The sequence below is a fragment of the Morone saxatilis genome, unplaced genomic scaffold (assembly GCF_004916995.1).
Source record: "Morone saxatilis isolate NCDOM2014 unplaced genomic scaffold, NCSU_SB_2.0 Contig23, whole genome shotgun sequence".
In the NCBI taxonomy this organism is placed as follows: domain Eukaryota; kingdom Metazoa; phylum Chordata; class Actinopteri; family Moronidae; genus Morone; species Morone saxatilis.
Genome location: NW_023339796.1, coordinates 11,347,903 through 11,360,525, shown reverse-complemented (window position 1 = coordinate 11,360,525; position 12,623 = coordinate 11,347,903).

Sequence of the window (12,623 nt, the reverse complement as noted above, 5' to 3'; positions counted from 1 at the left end):
CCACATCAACAGCATTATGTATATGGTATAAAGATTATGTCACTGTGTTCTTCATTCAATCTATGGTCTAAGTTAAGGATTATGCTACGTCTTCAATGTGCAGTACTTGTGCTTTTGTACAAATGTGTGTGTGTGTGTGTGTGTATATACATGTGTATACCAGTCTTGATATATATGCATATAAGCTTATTTTCAGTGGACACTTCTGGGTCATTTCCTTGGCAAGCTTCAAATCCAATCTGTTCCCTCTATGTACAATTAAAACACCGCTCAGGAATACTATACTGTGTCCCAATTATATTTCTCCAAATGTTCCCGGCAACATTTCAGCAGTGTGCGCTCCTCTCCCACTCCTCCCACTTCTAAGTTTGGGTGACAGGCGTCTGAAATACCTGGTTTGTCTGTAGAGCTTTTCACAATGCCCCAGATCCATCATCGCAGGGCCATTGAGGCTCATTGTGTGCATCCATTAACTGTATCTATGGTGGAACCTTACAAAGGGCCAGTTTGAAGAGGGTCACTGGTGCGTGGGCCCCCGCCATCATAAATCTGGTGCAGTCCAGAGCTGAACCTCCCCTGTGCTCAACTAATGGCGCTTTAATCGCTGGTACCACTTCTTGGGTGGGACATGGGGGTGTGTGAATGTGTGTGTGTGGTGGGGGTTAGGGGCTTACGAGTGAACGGGGTGTATAAAGCATTACTCATTTGTTTCCAAGCTCCGAGACCAATGAGCCCTAACTAATCACCCGGCTTTTTTGTCTTTTCCATAAAAGTGTTTCTGAAGACACAAATTAGCCAACCGTTTTAGAGACACTTCCTTTGTCAAGATATTGATATTAATCATTGTCTTTATCCCCACTCCAGCGCTGTGTTAATATCCATATGAATAAAATATAGACTGTGCACAAGGGATGGTCAAAGTCCTTCCCTCGCTTGCTTTTGGATGGATCTCATTGTCCCTCATTATTGAAGTGGGTCAGTGCCTCTTCACCTCTCTGCTCACCTGTAGAAAAGCATATGGGTTTAGAGAGACCTGAAATATTAATGCCCCCATAAAGCAGGCAGGACCTTCGCCGCGACTATATCCTACACACAGGTTTCCATTTTGTTCTGTACTGAAAACCAGCTCTGTAAACATTATAGTTTGCAATTTGTTCCATGCAGACAAGGCATTTCATGATTGTTTGCAGCATCTACAATACTAAATCCTGTAAACTTACATGTTAGATAGATATACTTTATTGATCCCAAGCTGGGAAATTGCAGAACTAATCTATGTTGATATAAACATTACAATGTGTAGTGACTGCAACATTATAAGCATCATTTGTTGTGTATCGCATTTATAAAGCAATTTGAAAGAAGAGTATGGACATATATTCATATAGCAAACAAAGTTCTAGAGAAATAAGCTTTACAAAGATTTTTTTTCACTCTCTGTCACTTGTTCGGAAGAAAGCCATGTCAATGAGGGAAAACTGGCATTTGTACAAAAGTCTCAAATTGCTAACTTGTTTAATGTGTTTCCCTGCACACTGAATGCTAAGCAGGATCCCTGTAAGCATTACCATGCAGGTACAAATGTCCCACTAATTTGCCTGCAGGTTTCTGGGAACAGCTAATTCCCTCGCGCTGTATAACATTGTCTAAACTGGGTTATTTTGAGCAAGCTAAGCAGGAAATGAGATTCTTTAACACCCAGTATCCCACAGTTTGTCCTCTGTAGATTGGGCAAATAATTTACATATTTTCCTTTGCTTTCTTTCTGTGTCTCCACCTCCAGCTTTGTAGGAAGCTCAGTCAGAACATCTCCCACTGGAGTCTGTGGGTGTCCTCTCAAGTAGAAGGAGCTCCTATTGGTTTTCCTACTGCATCCTACCCACACACATCCAAAGGTTCCCCTCTCTACGCCAATCAGTCCCTGCAAGTCCTGGCAGCCATCACAGTGTCTGAAACACAAAAGGAATGTGTCCACCTTAATACTGTCCCTGGGTGCTGGGAGATGCAAAATGCCGGTTTTGGCAAAAAGAGTAGAGTGCCTCTGTTTAAGGGCAGCCAGTCCTCTTCTTTCCCTCATATGGTGGATGATCAAACCTCAGAGGAAGATTCAAGTGAAGTGCTTAGAAGACAATGGCTTTTAGCTGCCAAACACTGCAGGATTACTAGTGGAATGCAGCCAGTCATATTCTCTCATCAATTACACCATTTAGATAATAGACCAGTGCTTGATGTCCAATCATGACATTTACTTATGAAACCCCAGAGTGTTCAATATAAGATAAATAAATTAATAATCACATCAATAAATCATGTACATGCATTTCATTAATAATTTGTGAGTTCATTTTTATTTCATTGCAGAATATCTTTGTATTAAAATGCAGTTTTTATTTCAAAGCAGCATTTTTTCCCACTGTCACATTTTCTTTCACAACACACACTTTTCATTATGTCACTTTTTATTAAATTGTCACCGTCCCCTTACTTTTTAGCTCACATGCCTCAAAGCTCAACATCTGCTACCCAATTGGTTTGCTATAGGAACAATTCTAAAGCAGTTCTGAATCAACCACCTAAACACTGGGTCTATAAATGAACACATTACACCGGCACAGTGACAACATAATGCTTTCATTTAGCTAAACAAGGTTGCACAAGATGTACCTCAGATAAAGATGCTTTCGCTTAGACCAAACCAGTGTTGGTGATTGTTGGAACAGTGGAATGAAGTTGCGATGTTACAATGATACGCAAAATTAGCAATGCAGCAAAGGTCTAGGCCTGTTGGATTCAAACCCAGACCACTACTGTAAGAAACTTAGCCTCGGTACATGGTGCAAGCTCCACCAGGATACAGAGTTTTATTTTGTTTGTTAAGTTTTGGTCTGAGATGCTGTGCTGTAGTGCGACATCCAGCAAAGTGAATTTTGTATATATAAGCTGGAACTTTTTAACTGTGTTTACTTACAGCAGAAGCCTATTTAGTTGTTTTTTTAAGAAACTGTTGCGCTAGTCTTACTAACAGGAGCTAACTGGCTAAAAAGCTACTTTAGAAAAAAGAGGAATTATTCTAAAGACATGGTCATAATTTAAAATGTTTATTTTGCTCTACCATCATTAGCATCACAATCTAAGTGACTTGTCATGATAGCCTATATGCCATGGGAAGTGTGTGGGTGTCTCCATATGGTTATTTGCAAACCAGCCTGACACTAGCACCTACTTATTTGGGAAATACAGCCCTAATGGGCACATACAGTACATCTAAATGAGTGGTTCTGAGCATTTTTAATGATGCATTGTGCTATTTTCTCCTCATGACATTGTATCACGGGTTTAAGAAAGTGTTTTCTCTGATGTAATCCATAGCAGTAAAGCTTTATTATCAGTGAAGCGTGTGGAGTAATACACCAGAGAAAGCCATATCAGATATTCATCTGAGGTAATTTCCAATGTGTAAACATGGATGTCGTCCTTGATAAGGTTGTGCCCAATAGTCCAGCAATGATGATAGATGACCAGTGATCTACCCGTGTTATTCAACGCTCCTCTAAACGTGCTCATCAGCTGCAGAGATTATTCTCCTCAGGTCCTTCTTCTGTGCACCAGCACAGAAAGCAGAGGCTCTGCAAAATATTAAATACATATGCAAACAAACAAGCAGGCTAAAACATAAATAAAGAGAAATATATTTATTTATTTATAAATATTTGTACTACCTGTTGGATGTTTGTTTGGTAATGATTTCAGGATTTCATTCATGCATACAGTGTGTTTTATTAAATGAAATTCCTTCAGTGTACTTCAAGGAATTTCACTGTGAGCATTCAGTTGGAGATCAGATTATCTGTGGCGTTGTACAATGGCTCATTTTAGAGCTGGTGGAGATTTTGTCAAAAGAGATTATATGATTATATGGGTAATCTCATTTCTGCCTCTCTTCTTGTGTAAAATACACTAAATATACCTTATATACACATTTCTGTCTGTGTGCTGAAAACGCTGAACATGGATAATTTCCCCAGAGAGAATGTACCCAGGTTACTTTAATTTGAATTTTTATCACAGATTCAAGTTTGCAGATGAACACAATAAAGTCACACTCCACTGTACAGGTAAGTGAAAAGGATATTTTGATGTTGTATAAAATATTCGAGCTCTTTCACCTCACTCTTTCTTTCTTTCTCTTTGAATATCAATGTTTTTTTTCTACAAAATCTGTGTCCTCTTTCCTTTCAAGCTCTCATTAGCGCAAAATCTTTGTGACCAGCTACCGGGAGTCTCGGGAGGTCTGAAGAGCTGTGACGGGTTGCTGTAGGTCTGAAAATGACACCGGCATCTCCAAAAGGAGAAATCCACAATAAATTCATAAAATGCGGAGTAAGAAATATCGACTCATTGCTAAAACCCACTGCAGTATAATGAAACTATAAAACCAGCTGTATTTGTCAGAAAGCAGACAGAGAGAATGGAACTGAGACGCAGGTAAAAAAGGGAATCAGGTGAAGGACTGAGACAAGGTTCACCTCTTTCTTATTATAAGGTGTGATTGATCACAGTATCATGCCATTAATGGTGTTGGAGCTCACATCGAGACGCCAGGATAACAAGGTCATGCTACCACATTATTGTGCAGTGCTGTTCTTCGACAGGGTGGCAATATCCTTCACTTCTGACTCACACTTCAAAATCCTTTCCCTCAGACTGACTGGTGCTACTATTAGAAATTTGGATTCTTAACTATACAAAAATCTGGTTAGAATTCTTTTGAAAGCTTATTTAGCATATGAATGTTTCATGCCTCGCTCCCATCCAACTACAGCTAAGGAATTATTGCCTCTGCATAGTCATTTCATGACTAATGTGTCTTAATGGCATCTCTGTGGTTCCTATTTAAGACACTAATGGGCAGTAACGGATCTCAAACTGTGGTGTGTTGTATTAAATTAATTATTGATCTCAGCCTTATATGCAATTGATGTCTCAGTCCTTGGATACCTTGTTATTGATGTATCTTCACTGAGGTTGTAAAGCGTGTCTGAGGCCAAAATGCATCAGGCTGTGGAGCTTGATGCGCACACACACACACAACACGTACAGACATTTTCACCTGCAGTGAAGCAATTTGTAGTCCATATTGAAATGAGGGAAATCAATGAAACAAACACGTAGAGTTGCGTTTACAATGGCCGGCTCAGCTAGGGTGTCAATGAGGGATAATGAGCTCAAATTGCTACGTTCTGTATTTATGGTGGGCACCGTTTCCACCATATTTTATACTTAATTAGAAAGAATCAGTTATTGTTGCAACATCGGCTGTGTAATTGAACAAGGAATTGTGGATGTAAAGGGATTCATGAGGCTGTACAACATTATGTGAATGATCACTAATACACTGGATTTCTAAGGCAATTTCTAACAGAATTAAATTAACTGACATAATTATAAATAGTTCCATTTGTTTATTTAACTCTCTTTAACAATACATTTAATGTTTGGGCACTTAACTCTGGAGCTGGCTCTTGTCACACTATGCGCTGTGTTGTATTTGTATTTCTTGGTTGTCTTGCACCGCACGCTGCTGCCAGAAACAACAATATTCAAACAGCAATATGAAAAGGCATGCTGGCATTGTTGCTTCTTTGTCTTGCGCATTGTTATTGTGTGTGCACCTGACCAAAACCATTTCCAGTATGTTCGACATACTGATAATAAAGTGGCTTTGGAGTTCTGAGTTCTGTGTTTGGGGCTTTAAAGCCATGAAGATGATTTATCCGTCTTGGCAGGCATACATTTCTGCTTGTTTATAAACTGAGGAGTTTATGGGGTTCTTAGGTTTGGAACTGCTGTCTTCATCTTTCTTGTTGGTGCTGCTTTTCTTTTTTACAGAGGAAATAGTCTCTACACTGCAGAAGAAAACAAAACATCTAAACATTGTATCTTCAAGCCTGTGTAGAAACAAGCAGTTTTGGACAGTGAGGTAATATGAAAAATACTCTAAATATAGATTATAAAGATAGTGTAAAGGTTAATCTTGACCTTATCCCAAATGGGTAAATGTTCCCTGTAACCTGAATTTTCCAGTGCTGCAATAATTTCAGCTTCAGCGGCATGTTGCACACCTACCTCGGCACTGTGGAATTGGGCCACATCTGGCCCTGTCTGTGTATTTGTTTGCCCATAATACAATTCTTCTGTGCTATAAACAAGTCGAGTGAGGCAGTCCACTCACTGCTTTGGGTTGAGGATTCTTCTTTGTGCTGCTAGTCAATCCTGTTCTTTTTTTAGGTGCTAAAAATACTTGTGGACAAACAGCAAACAAAAGAAAAGAGAAAGAAGGAGAAAGAAATAGATATTCTGTTGCGAGACATGAAGCATCCAAGAAATAGTCTTGAAATATTCAAAACTGTGCAGCAGCCACAGCTTTTTTATTTCCATTCCCATTCTCCCTTCAGTCTAGGAGTTATTAAGGTGTTATTATAGCTGTAACATTACAGAATTGTATTTCATGGATGCGACCTAAAAAGTCATTTAGCTCTATAATGTGCAGACTATATACCAACATAAATCAGCCTCTCTGAAGATTTCATCTAGTGCAGCAATAACTGGATGTTTTTTTTAGTTTTTTTTATATCTCTTCCATCCCCAAGAGACATGCAGATGAGCCAAGTACTCCATGGCAATAAGGCCCAATGTGACACTTCTGAAATCACCTCTGACTAAAATCTGTGCGTGGACTTTGGACTTGTAAAGGACACAGCTGTTAAAAACTTCCTGCGACAGAGTGCAGAGACGCTCGCCAGTCTAAGCCACCCTGCTTTTGAAGCTCCTCTCCACTTAGAATTGAGGGTAAAGGGTCAAATCAAAAGAAGGAAGCATTTGTAAAAACGATGGCCTGAAGAGAGATTAGCCAGCGTAAGGGGTGAAAACTCATTTAACATCATCCAGTGGCCGTGTAAATCTGTTTTTACACCTTTTCAGAGTAGCTGGGGCAACGTCATATTAGCATGAAATACCAGTTTGGGCTATTTTTTTATATCATGGGAGTTTTTTCTATTTAATTTAACATGTAAAAAGGATTAAAGGGAGCTTATAATCACTGTATTTATCACTACTCAGCCAAGCGGATGGTTGGACATATATGTCAGAGTTGACTAATGATTTTCAGTCGCTAATTCATTGCTACGTTACAGCGAAGAGCTGTAATTCATGTATTGTGTGCGTTTTACAGATGTCAAACAAATAATAGGCTAATTAAAACACACTTGAATTGATGTGTGCTCTCGTATCACGTCTAGGAGTCTTTGACAACGTGTGATGTGAATGAAAGCTGATGTTCTTGAAGACTGACTGAGCTCTGGAGTTTTGTTCCTGCCTGGCTGACGGCTTGTCACTCCAGCCCCTCGGCTACCCATACGAATGGGTGACTACAATAGAGTCAGTAGACAGGAAAGACTGGCCTACCCAGTGGCCTCTTTTCTCCTCCATATAGACAATAATACAACGACCCAGTTGTACAATCAGCAGCACATTGATCTCAGGGCCGTCTAGCCTTCAGCACATTTATTAGCCACTGATCATTGAAGTCCCTTACTACTCGGCAGCAGGACCACAAGAACAGCGACGTATTTTTTCTCATAGGAAGAAATGATCTGGTTACTGTGTGGATGTGGCCAAGGGACATAAAACCTTAATGACAAGAGGGTGACAGAATGTCAAGTGTTTAAAAGCATGAATAAATCTAAAGCCTCTCGAGGGAGTCTTTGTTTCTCCTATTTTTTTTCTCTCGCCGTTCTTTTCACAGGAGGATAAAAACAGTATTTCTCCAGAGTGCGCAGTTGCCATTTGCTTTTGTTTAATGTAATTGTCCTTTTGGGTTTTTATTTCTTTGTCATTTTGGGGTTGTGATAAAGAAGGTAAATGTGTGTATGTGTGTGTGAGAGAGAGGAATAGAAAGAGATGGCCTGGGTGTCTGTAAATGTGTGTGTGCATGGTTTATGATTACATGTCCTTTGTGGAGCACATCAACCATTCATGCAAGAGGAACCACAGCGAGATGAGAAATTCCTTCCGCGCACTCGCAGGAAGCAGAAAGTGACATTGAACGTTCATATACAGGCTGAAAATCTCATGCTCAGCCGATATGCATCTTATGAAAAAAACAGCGCTCATCGTTTTCGTCTCAGCGCGCCCCCAACCCCTCCGCCTTTACCCCCCCTCCCCCCAATTCTGTGACCACGGTGTCATGGCTGTGTGTGGACTGAGAATAATGGCATGGATGGGGCCTGATAAATGAGAGCTGATAAATCAGTATCGCGAACAGAGGCAGAACAATATCTGCTGAAACAGAAGCAAAGCCATCGGAGAGATATCTGCCTGCAGTCAGTGAGAACACAGGGAGCCGTAGATCAAGGGGTGCTGGTGTGATCGTGGGACTTGAGAGCAGGTCCTTTCCACTCTCTGTGGTTGAAGAAATCCAAACAAATTGATCTAATATTACACTTAGAAGGCAACATTGTAGAGATGAAATTGATTGATTCTACACAAGTGACTAGGTCTATACCCAAATACATTAAAGACTGCAAGTGCCCTGCGTGTGCACACTCTGTCATCCAGCCTGCTTACTTATTCATTCGAAGGTAGCATGCAGGGACTTGGAAACCATAAGAAATATGCTCTTGCTGCTGCAGGCCAGAAATTTCTATCGATAGCCCGGGTAGCATCCATCTTCCCAAAGTCCACCAAAGGTCAGCAGCAGCATAACTTAGAAGCTGGTTTGCATCGGATTCTAGTCTGTATTCTGCATGTTTACTGACACTTCCCCCACAGAGGCTGGGTGGCTCTGTGACACTCGCTCAGCCATCCACACACACACACACACACACACACACACACACACACCAAGGAGCTGAGGATAGCTGTCTTGTAAATCTGCAATGGTGAGGGGGTGTTGGTGAAAGCATTGTTTCACAGTCAATAAAAGAGGCCCTGGGGTGCTTGTAAGAACAGCAATCTGCAGCCATTTTCCAAAGAGAACATCTAGGGAGTACTCGAAGGTTGTATGTTGAACTCCTCCTCGTATTTGGAGTTAATATTTCGAATAAAAAACTAAAACAATGATGTGCCCAGCACATATTGCAGTATCTAATGGGAAAAGATATGGAGTCACTGGAATGCAATGTGCACATGAGAGCCAGAATTCACTCCAGGAAAAACAACAAAGTCCACAGTGCCAGCCAACAAATGATAGCATATTCATTATTTATTTGTCGTTTTGTATTCCTGAGGTGTGAGCGTTTTATTTTTTTTTAAAAAGTGCATTTTGTACGTCAAAGACATTCGCATAAACTGGCAGATGAAACCAATGTCATTCCAATCCAACTTAATTAGCTTTGCAAATAATTTTCTGCATATTTAATTTCCCTCGCATTACTATTTTTATCCATTTGTCAGCTAGCTAAAATGTGCAAATGAGATACTATTTTGAGCAATTATTTCAACCATCCTTGCTCGACCATATGGCAAATAAACGATGAAAATATGCTTCTCACACAATAGTCATTCAAATTACTCCTCAGTCAGTCAATGTCAATGATTATCATCCTCATAATACATTGTCCTTTAATTTCTCATAGTCGAGAATCACTCTAACTGAAGCAGACCATCCCCTTGCTTTGTTTAACAGTCTTTAACACTACGTCTAGAAATGGTACAGGACTGTGTGTTCGGGGTGTGGATAGTGAAGGAGCTGTGTAGTGTCTTTATGTCCTGGGCTCTTTTAGATTGCCAGCTTTCCTTCAGGGATAATCCATGTTGTGAAATTGAAGTGCAGTGCTGGAATATCAATTCTTTTTCTTTTTTTTCCCTGCTGTGGGTTAAAAAATGAAACTGCTCGGTGGATATGATGAACCTGTTGGAGCAATCTGAACATCAAGATGACAATATGGCACGGTGGGAGCGTCTGTAGAGGGGTTAAAGCTGGGGAAGAGGCGGCATTAAGAACTGGACAAATGTTCACTGTAGCACTATGCTGCAACTATAAAGATATTCATTTTTTGTGTATGATTTAAAGGAATAGTTTGACATTTAGGGAAAATACGCTTATTTGCTTCCCGGTTGAGACATTAGATGAAAAGATCAATACCATTCTTAGATCTGTCCTTTAAATGTGATTAATTTAATTAATGTATTAATTAAGGATTAATGATGTTCTCAAATCTGTCTTAAATGGAGCCAGCAGACTGTTAGCTTGCTGGGTGTATGTAAACAGAGTGAAACAGCTATCTTGGCTCTGTACCATAACAACATTAACATGTATGTTGTTTGTTAAATTCATACAAAAATCACATTGCAATTCTTCCCCCGTATAATAAATAGTCTGACAATGAATTCCTGTGAAATAACACAAGATGTGTTAATTCATGAGCTTTAGAGGTGCAGATAAATTTGGTATGGTCTTCGGACTGAACCTGTTTCCAAATATTTCCAGTCTTTGTGCTAAGCCAATCTAACTGGCTGCTGACAAACACCTTATATTTAATGGAAAGATATGAGGGTGGTATTGATCTTATCCTAACTCTCCACCAGAAAACAAAAAAAGCTAATTCCCCAAACCGTCTGACTATTCTTTTAATGTTGTAAAATGCTCCTGTGAAAGTATGTCCTGCTGGCTGCGCAGTTGTTAACTTTGGGGCACATCTAAGCCATAAAAATGATCTGTTAAAGCCCTTTTGATATGTCGAGTCACTAACCACATCTGTGCCTGCCCGAAGATCAAAGCAAAGTAAGTAGTTAGGCAAAGGTTTAAGCGGTGTAACGCGTCAGTTAGGTAAGTAGAAACAAAAGGAAGTATTAAAACCAGCCGTCTGGTTTTGAAAACCTCAAAGTTAAAGGAAGTGATTTGACAAAACAAATCTGACTCAGTTGCAGTTGAAACAACACCTCGAGGTCAGACGGTTTGTTCATGCGACCGGGCAACGAAAAAATTTCATGTTGCTTCTGGCAAATGGAGTGCGTGCACACTCTGAGATAAGTGATACGCACCAGACAAGGTCATTTAAAAACAACTCTGTAAGAATAACTCTTAGCCTCATGCAGGAGGGATGTATGAAAACTACCAGTGTTCTTAAGAGGTACAGGATGTGGAACTGATTAACACAGAGCAGCTACACTGATTACACCGGCTGAAAAACAAAAGGCAGGTACGGTTCACTGGTTATTCTCTAATAGACATTCATTGGGTTTTGTGCGAGGACTACAAAACCAAAACTCTTGTCTAATTTGGTTGAATTAATAAGCCATGTCCACATCTATTCAACTGGGTGCAAGCGGTGGCTCTGTGAACTCCAAGGCCCCGCTGTAATGGAGGAGAGAGAGGGGGAAAGGAAGGGCGGCCGACGTCCTGTGACTTTCATAATCCCAAATTCAGTGCGCACGTGGCGGCTGAACAGATTGTCACCTGTACGCGGCTGCTATCAACGCCGCGTACAGAGGCACGCACAATGCACACTCATTCTTGTGTTCATCCTTCCTCGTGCCCCAGCAGTACAGCTACATGTGTGTTTTTTTTTTTTTTATTGGAGGAATTCTTTATTTTGAGGTCAGGTCCAATCTGACCCACAGTGCTTTAGAGTACAAATCCCTGATAGCAGACAGATGCTGGATGGACTTGGCATTTCCATAAGCTTTTAACCTTGGCTTGGTTTAGGAAAAACATTATTGTTATTATTCACTTCTTAGCCCGCAAGCCGCACAACTTATCATCCATGGACTTGTATGGGCCTAAAGCATTCTGCTTGTACACAATGTGTGCAAACAAATAAATAAGGGTATACATGATTTATTCTCCCCCTCTGGTAAAACATTGTACAATGAGCTACTTTTTTTGTTTAACGTTATTGTCCTATGAGATAGATTGCACAATTCTCAATCTAATTAAGCCTCTGCAACAATGCTGAGTTTGAGTAAAAACAAATAAATAAAGAGGCAGTTTTTAGCTCCAAAATTAGCATTTTATTTGGATGGTTGGGGTCAGAGATGTATAATTTGTTTTCCAGTACACATGGTTATCCACAAGGTTTAAATCCAAAACCTTTTTCCAGTCTTAAAGCTGATTCAGTAATTAGTGCCTAGCATGTCACCCCACCCCACCCACCCCTTTTTGGTACAAATTCAACAGTTGTGCTGACAGGATCACTACTTTTCAACTTTTATCAATGTGTTTTTTTTTTTCACCTTTTATACAAAAAACTCTCTTAACTTCTACACATTTAATGTCACCCAGATTTTTATTTATTTTTTTTTTCACTTTGTAAATAAATTTGGGAAACAACATTTTTCATTTTTGTTGTCATGAAAAGATAAAAACATGCAAAAAACTTGAATTTGTAGTCCAAATCAAACATTTACAGGTTTGGAACTTTTTGCACTTTTTCATATACTACATCAAAAGAAAAAGATAAAAGGAAAAAAAACATTATGTACACACATCTTTTTACAGTGAAGTAAAACTTGAAAATATCAGATGATGACTAAGGCAAATGAAGTGTACATAGATTAGACCAAAACAGTTTTTTTGTTGTTTTTGTAAAATACTACATCACTTCAGAAAAAAAAAAAAAAAA